Consider the following 8757-nt stretch of genomic DNA (forward strand, 5'->3'; position numbering starts at 1 on the left):
AATATTTTGGATATTTTCTCCCAGAAACACCAGCGTTATCCCAACTCGATGACATCTTGGACCAGAAATACCACTTTTCTCTCCCTAATATTACAGTTTCCTCCAAAAAGAGATCTTCTTCCAGACTTATCGGCATTCTCTCAAACAGATGACATTTTCCCCCAGAAAGAAGACGTTTCCTCTCTGAAATACCAGCTTTCAAAGGAATACCTCCAATTTCATCCCTAGTAGACTACTTTGCACACCTTCATATGACACTTACTCCCAACAATACGGCATTTATCACAGAAATGCCACTTGAGTCCCAAATGTGGGACATTTCCTGCCAGAAATACCACTTGGCTCTTCAATAGAGGATGTTTTCTCCCAGAAATACCAGCTTTCTCCCAAATAGATGACGACCCCTCCCCCACTCCCCCAAAATATGATACTGTCTCCTGGGAATACCACTTTTCTTAGAAATACCTCAGGCCTTCTCCAAACAATATGACATTACAATCCTCAAGGTGACATCTTCTCCCCCAAAGATGACATTTTCTCCCAGAAATGCCAGTTCCCCCCCCCCCCCCCCCCCCAGGTACGGCATTTTCTTCCAAAAATAAGACCTTCTCTCCCCGAAATAATGGCTTGCTCCAATAAAATGACATTATCTCCCAGAAATACCAGTTTTCGCCCAAACGTAGGACAGTTTTGACCACAAGTATCACATTTCAATCTGAAAGAGGACACTTTCTTCCAAACATATGGTATTTCCTCCCAGAAATCCCACCCTTCACCCAAATACATGGCATTTTCTCCCACAAGTACTACTTTTCCATCAAAAATAGTACACTTTCTCCCCAAACAAGGATATTTTCTCCCTGAAATACCAGTCTTCTCCCCAAAGAGATGACATTTTCTGCCAGGAATACAGGTTTTCTTAGGTATACTTCATGTTTCATCCACAAAATACTACGTGACAGTAGCAAATGTGACATTTTCCAACAAAAATATGATATTTCCTCCCAGAAATACCAGCTTTCTTGCAAATAAAAGATCTTTTCTTCCTAAAGAAGACAGTTTCTCCAGGAAACACAGTTCTCTCACAGACATAGGAACTTTCCCCCCCAAGATAAGACATTTTCTCCCAGAAATACAAGTTCTCTTAGAAACGCCTCCCATTTTCTACCAAAAATACGACTTCACACTCCTCAATATGACACTCATTCCCAGAAATAGGGCATTTTATCACAGAAATACCAGTTTCTCCCCCCAAAATACGACAACATTTTCTCTCAGAAACAACACATTTTCTCCCAGGAATACCAGTACCCTTAGAAATATCTCACATTTCATCTCAAGAGCACTACTTTACACTCCTCAATATCATGTTTACTCCCATCAAAATGACATTTGATCACAGATATTCCAGTTGTCTAACAAAGATGGGACATATTCCCCCGGAAATACCAGCTTATTTTTAAAAATGCGTCATTTTCTCCCCAAAATCCCAGCTTTCTCACAAATAGATGTCATTTTCCAACAAAGCATGCTGTCTTCTCCCAGAAATTGCAGTTTTCTAAGAAATACCTTCCATTCTCTCTCAAAAGTACTACTTTACACTCCTGAAGAGGACATTTTTTCCCATATAGACCCTATTTTCTCCCCAAAGAACCGGTTTGCACTCCAAAAAGAAGACAGTTGCTCTCAAATAGAAGACATTCCTTTCCAGAATTTCCCCCTTTTCTCCAACAAGTAGGTCATTTTCTCACAGAAATACCACATTTCAGTTGCAAAGCTGACTTATTCTTCCAAAAATAGGATACTTTCTCCAAGAAATACCCGTTTTCTTACAACTACCACAGGTTTTCTCCCAAAAATATCAGATGACAAGACCAAATTTTGCACTTGCAACCAAGAATAGGACATTTTCTCACAGAAATACTACTCTTCTCCCACATATAGGAGATTGTCTCCGAACTGGATGGCGTTTTTGGTAAGAAATAACACTTTTCTTCCCTGAATAGGACATTCTCTCCCAGAAAAATAGAGTACTCTTAGAAATACCTCCCATTTCCTCCCAAACAGACTGCATTACACTCCTCATCATGACACTCACTCCCAGACTTTTGGCATTTTATCACAGAAATACCATTTGTACCCTCAATATATGGCATTTTCCCTCATGAAACACCAGTTTTCTCACAAATGCGTGGCACTTTCTTTCATCGGTGTCTTGCACAGTGCCTGGTTCCCCCCACAATTTCTTGCCCAGAGCTGTCCATGACATCTCTGTCTTGGCACTGATGGAGTCACACTGTGGTTCTGAGCTCTTCACGATTTTCTCAAATCTTGTTTTGGATGATCACATGCAGCACAGGAGGCTCCATGCCCTCCATGCCCTCCATGCCCTTAATGCCTGCCCTGCCCCATTCTACTGGGGCTGCACATTCACCCTAGCCTTCCTTTTACTGCATATGTATTTCTACATGCCCCTCCTGTCTTTGATATTCTGCCTGGGCAGATTCTGCTGCGTTTGTGCTGTTGTGTTTCTAAATGCACCTCAGCAGGTACACATGGCAGGACAATATCCAATAGCTGCAATTATACATTAGGTGTCAGAGCATGAGCTTGTTTCAAGCCAGGTAAAGAAAAAGCAAGCACTATTGGCTTGGTGATTAGACAATTGCTGTCAACAGCTAAAGGAGCTCAAATAAGTCTCCAGGCAGGCCTAAGCAAGCTCAGAGCCATGTGTTGCTGGCATATTAGAAAGCTGTAGCCTGTGACAAGAAACTGCAACACCTTGGTTACTGGCTTGTATAGCCACCATGAGTCCCACTCTTGTGGAATTCACTACAAAAGACAAAGATGAGATTTGGCTGAATTTCCTGGGATGAAACCAACCAATAGGATAGCACAGGTTGTTCTTTCATTGCAGTAGAGACGAGATGAAATGGTGTGGTCACTGCCATCACCCCTGTTCGAGACCATGCAGAAGGCAGGCATCTTGTAAGCTATGTGGCACTAATGACACACTTGTAAGCTATGTGGCACTAATGAGAGGCATAATGGCAATTTGTAGTCCAGTGTCTTTTTTAATTTGGACAAAAATTCATAACTGATGAGCATTATGTTTTATCAAAATAATTCTGGAATACCAAAATTTTGTATTTATTCATACGTTGTACAAGAGCTGCACTGAAATTAATGCCTCCTGTTCTATTATGTTTGCTCATGGTTTCAGAAGTGGGTGTTTCTGGTTCGGCGGTAGAAGTGGAACCTTTCTGTTCCTATTTCATTACACTTTGTGGCCATCTTGACGGCAGCAGAGGTGCAAGTCTGACAAAGTGGTGCGTGACGTGGAAGTATCTATGAAGCAAAGGTTTGGATTTGAATTCCACAGCATGGAAAAAAATGGCATCCATTACTATTCATCAACACTTGCTGAATGTTTATGGAGACCAAACAGTGGATGTGAGCACATAGAGTGCATTTCAACAGTGGCAACAGCAATGTGAAAAGCAAGCCACCTTCTGGATGGCCATGCACAGCTGTCACACCGTGAAATAAAGAGTGTCTCAAGCAGCTCGTCTGCATAAGTTGGCTGATGACAGTGATTATGTTAAAAAAAAAAAAAAAGGCTTTGTAGCTGAGAATTTTCCCTATCAAACTGTTATTGTGCCCTTTGTATCAGTTTTCGTTTCCATGGAAATAAATAAATAGGAACCATTACTTTTAGATGATCCATGTGTCTGATTCCAGGTTTCTAGTTTAATCACAGTGCAATTTTATGCCGTATTGATTTCTTTGCTAGCAGTTTATGATGATGCTTTTCACAGAGTTCATAGAGGGGCCTGAATAATTCACAGTCAAGTATATAAAGACACAAAGATAGTACATATTAGAGAGTTCAAAGACCATTCAAGAGGGACTAAGGAGGTGATTGTCTGCCTGGTGAGGCCACAGCATGAGCTCTGTGTTCAGTTTTGGGCCACTTACTACAAGAAAGACCTTCAGGCCATGGAATGTGTCCGGAGAGGGGCAATGAAGGTGGAGAATGGTCTGGAATCCAAGTCTTTTGGGGAGTGGCTGAGGGAGCTAGGATTGCTTAGTCTGGAGAAGATAAGGCTCCAAGGGAGACCTTATCACTCTCTGCAACTCCCTGAAACATGTTTGAGGTGTGGTGAAGGTCAGCTTCTTCTCCCAGGGAAGAGTGATACAACAGTGATAGGAAAGGAGGTGATGGCTCTTAGCTGTTTCTAGTATAAATATCTTCAGGCTGACTCTGATTTCATTTGTTTTCTTTTTTTTTGTACATCATCTGCTCATGTGGCCTGCATTTTATTTAATCTTGCCACCTATCCGTGTGATGTAGAGTGTGGTCTCTCTTTTTCTACCACCGATAGGTACACCCCTCTGCCATTTATCTTGGATGAGAAGCAAACTCATACCTACCAGTTTCGATAATTTTACCTAGTCCTTGGCTGTCTTTTATGCTCACAGTGGCTTATTCCTTTGAAAACCTCAAAACCATTGCCTTCACCAAATCTGTTTCAGAAACTAGCAATCTGATTTTGGTTCCATAAACCTTGGATAAGACTCCTAGAGCATTTGGCAGTGGAACATACATCATGATTGTGTTTCTGTTTCAACGTGGTTTATCTGTAGTTATGAGTGTTTACGCTTGCACCTGAAGTGCATAGAAAAAAAAAAGCACATGTTGGGAAAGGTAAAGGTAAGCAAGAGTAGGGAACTTGTTTTCCTTTATATCCTCCAGATCACACTCATTTCTCAGCTATATTGTCCCTATAATCTTGAGATCGCTACTCTTCATGGCTTTGGGGAGTTTTTAAAAAATAGTTTTGAATCATCACTTCATAATGAAAACAGAGATTTAAAAAAACTCCTTTAATAGTGTTACTGAAACTTCAGTCAGAAGGGGTATCCTCAGGCTAAATTGAAGATTCTGAAGTGGAAGATGAGTACCTGATGAGTATGTTTCACTTCACCGTATCATGTCATGCTCCGCCATGCCAAGCAGCAGCAGATGAAATATGAAGCCTTTTGTCTGGCTTTGTCCTCTGAAACCAGAGTTACTGTCCACTTACTGCTCAGTAGACTCTGAACTATTGTTGTTAGGAAGAAAGGAGTATGTTGAAAGAATTGTTCTGAAAAGTTTTCAAATTAAGCCTAAGAATTGTCTTCAAATTTCTGGATGTTGCCAAGGAGAGGAAAATGTTTTCTTTCCTAGCTCTCTCCCCTTTTCCATTTTGCTTTTTAAACCTGAAATACATTTGTTTACCTTCCATTCCAATTTCACTAAAATTCAGTCTACTAAATACAACTTGTGCAATATCCTGAGTGTGAAAAGAAATCAAGCGATGTGAAATATATGCCTTCAGAACCTTCTTTTCTTTGACAGACTATACCTTTCTTTCCCAAGTGAATTTGAAAGCTATTGTATATCAGGTACACAAAACTGCTCACTGCTTGGATTTCTTTAATAGAAAAAGGAATCTTTAAAAGACACCCATCATCCATGGTAAGGACAGTAGAGGTTAGAAAAGAATGAAAAGCAAGTTACAGCAAAATTAATCTAAAAAAATGAAACAAATGGGAAAGATAATAGCCATGGAAGTGAACGGGGGCACGCGAAGAAATAATCAATCCATTCTCCCTGAGAAAAGCTGACGGTGGGATGTGATCTTCTAGAATGAAAAGATGTGCTCAGTTTTTTTAATGAAAGATAAAGAAGAATATGCAGCAATAATAATAATAATAATAATTAGACATCTCAGAAACATAGCCTACAAGCAAAGTCTGGAAGTTACAGGCACGGGAATGCTAAAAAAGGGTTGTATGTGAGCAGTCATCAAATTAGACAAAGTAGGATGTAAAAAGCAAGAAAAAATATCTTACCGTGAGCTAAACTTAGAATATCCGTAGTGCCTGACAATGCTAAAAGGTTAAAAAAAGCTGAAACGGAGCACTCAGTGTTTCTTAGTGGTTGCTGAGTTTATCTTTTTACATATCTATTCATTTCACATAATAACCAGCACAACTGGAGTGGTATTAAACCAGGAAATTGAAGCAAAACTGTCTGATCTCAGGTTTTAGCATACTGTGTACTCTATTTAGAAAAGTCTGATGAGCAGATTAACATCTGTTTAATACATGTAAAATGCAGTTTTACTCAACACATAGTAAAAGAAAAGCTCAACATTCCTACCTATGATGAAGATAGGAGATTATGGAATTGCTAGGTATGAACAGTATTCGTATGGTGAAATTTCTCTAGTATAGACTTAGGTTTTACTTCTGCGTCCCATTACTCTGCTTACCATAAAGAAACACTGTTCAGATAAGTAGCAGCCATCATATTCTGACTACTTTAGAATATTCAGAATTTTTAAATCACCAGACAGTAACTCACTTTATCTTTGACAGGATACACTGGCAGTAGGCTCACAGAAGTATGAGACTCGGTGAGCATATTGATTTGAAGACATTTGTTTATTCTGAAAACCACATTGGCTTTTGCTGAGAAAGTGCAAACTAAGGATCAAATGCTTTCTACAAAGAAATGAGGATCGGGAAAATTTATAAGAGGACTTAGGAAGTCATACACTTTCTTTTACCATCAGTATCGAAGAAGGAACTGCATTAACAGTAAATACCAGTGTTGTTTTTTTTTTCTCTCATTCGTTAGTGTTCTTAGTGACTTTCTCCTCTACATAATTTGCAGTCTTAATTAAAACAAAACAAAACAAAAAGAAAACCCTCTAGTTTACAGAATAAAAGAAGATCTGTTCACTTAGCACACTAAAACCAAGAATTTCAAGACTTCCATTATTGCAGGCGGAAGCTTGTTATGAATGTGTTTTTGTTTCTTGGAGTTCCTTCACTGAAATAGAATTCAAAACCCATGCTGCGACACTGCAATATTGTTCACTGCAAGAAACTAGTTTGCTCTGCCTCAGAGGCAGTGCGTTTCTCTGTTGAATTACAACGCTTGTTCATGTCCTTGAAATGTTTCCGAAAGAGATGGATTTCAATGCAGCTCCAGTAAATCTGGCTAGAACGATTTAATTCTCTCCCTTATGCAGCAAGACAACATTTCCATTAGAACTTTCATAGGCTCATTTGACTAGCAGGTAATGATGGACATAGTATCAAATCACAAGCAAGTCCAAGGTTCCGCAGTGAGCGTGTCCTGTTCCTGGTAAAGGTGTGGGCGTTCCTGGACACAAAGGTATCTATCTTCATGCCTTCCCCATGTGTCCAGTCCCCCAGCAGATGCTGTTTGCCTTTTGGCCCCCCTGATTTCCTGCACTGCTGCGCCCTGATCCTAGCAGAGGGGTAAGTGACACCTTTGTCCCTTCCGGAAAGCGCTCTCCACTTTCCTCTCGTTGGTCATCGGCAGCACCGTACCTCTCTCGCCAGGCTCTCATTGGTCATCAGCAGCGCCTTCCCACCCTTGCCAGCCTGTGATTGGTCATCAGCAGTGCCCTCCTGCCCTCATGTGCCTCTCATTGGTCATCGACAGCACCGTCCCGCCCCCTTGTGCCTATTATCGGTCATCGGCAGCACCGTCCCGCCCCATCAGCCTCTCATTGGTCATCAGAAGCGCCATCCCGCCCCTGCCAGCCTCTCATTGGTCATCAGCAGCGCTGTCCCGCCCATCCAGCGTCTCACTGGTCATCGGCAGCGCGGTCCCGCCTCCATGTGCCTCTCATTGGTCATCGGCAGCGCTGTCCCGCCCTTGCCAGTCTTTCATTGGTCATCGACAGCTCCGTCCCACCTTCGCCAGCATCTCATTGGTCAGCAGCAGCCTCTTCCCCGCCTTTTACCCGCCTTCAACCCGCCTTTTCCCTTCACCTTCCCCCGGCCCCTTTTCCCCTTTCCTTTTCCTTCTTCTCATGTCCTGTTTTTTCCTTCCAGGTCCCCTTTTTACTGTCCCTTTCCCCCTTTTATCTCTCCTTTTTTTGCCCCTTTTTCCCCCGCTTCTCCTCTCTCCTTTTCTCCTCCTCATCTCCTTTTCTTTTTCCTCCCTTTCTCATTCTTCTTTTCCCCTTTCACCTCTTGTCTTCCTTTCCCTTTTGCCCCCTTTACTCTCCTCTTCTTTGCCCCCTTCTTCTTCTTTTTGCCCCCATCCCCACTTCCCCTTTCACCCCCTTTGCCCCTTTTCCTCCCCATCTCCCTTTTCGCCCCGTCCCCCTTTTTTGTTTTCCTTTTCCTCTTTTTCTCCCCCTTCCTTTCCCCCCTTCCACGCCATTCCTTGTTCCTTCCCCATCGTCCCCTTTTCTTCCGAAGCCGATTCCGTTTGCAGTGCAATGGCGGCTCCTGTGAGCAGCAGCGCTACATCTTGGCTCCCATATTGCCCGCTGCTGAGCTCTTCCTGCCCTGGCTCCTCATTGGCTGAGCGCTGCAGGTTCCCCTTTTTGGCAACGCTTCACCACTCGCACAAACAGCCAGCAGACGCACATCTTTGCCGCCCAAACACACGCAGGCCTTCATTGCTTCATTGCTTTCTCACCACTGCTCTCATCACGAACGTGCGGTCGGAACTTGCGGCCCTCAGGTTTTCAGCATCAACACAGACACAGCGTCTGAATTGCTTCATTCCCCCCTGCCATTCTTGCCCTTCCCGCTGCTCGTCGTTCTGCTCTTCCGGCTGTTTGTCCACAGCGCTGAGTTCGGCAGGAGGACAGAGGGGAGTAGCTGGGAGCCTCACAGATTCCTCACGTTCCCACGCAGCGGGACAGCGCTGCTGAGTGC

Source organism: Tympanuchus pallidicinctus, unplaced genomic scaffold (genome assembly GCF_026119805.1).
Source record: "Tympanuchus pallidicinctus isolate F22 unplaced genomic scaffold, pur_lepc_1.0 scaffold15, whole genome shotgun sequence".
In the NCBI taxonomy this organism is placed as follows: domain Eukaryota; kingdom Metazoa; phylum Chordata; class Aves; order Galliformes; family Phasianidae; genus Tympanuchus; species Tympanuchus pallidicinctus.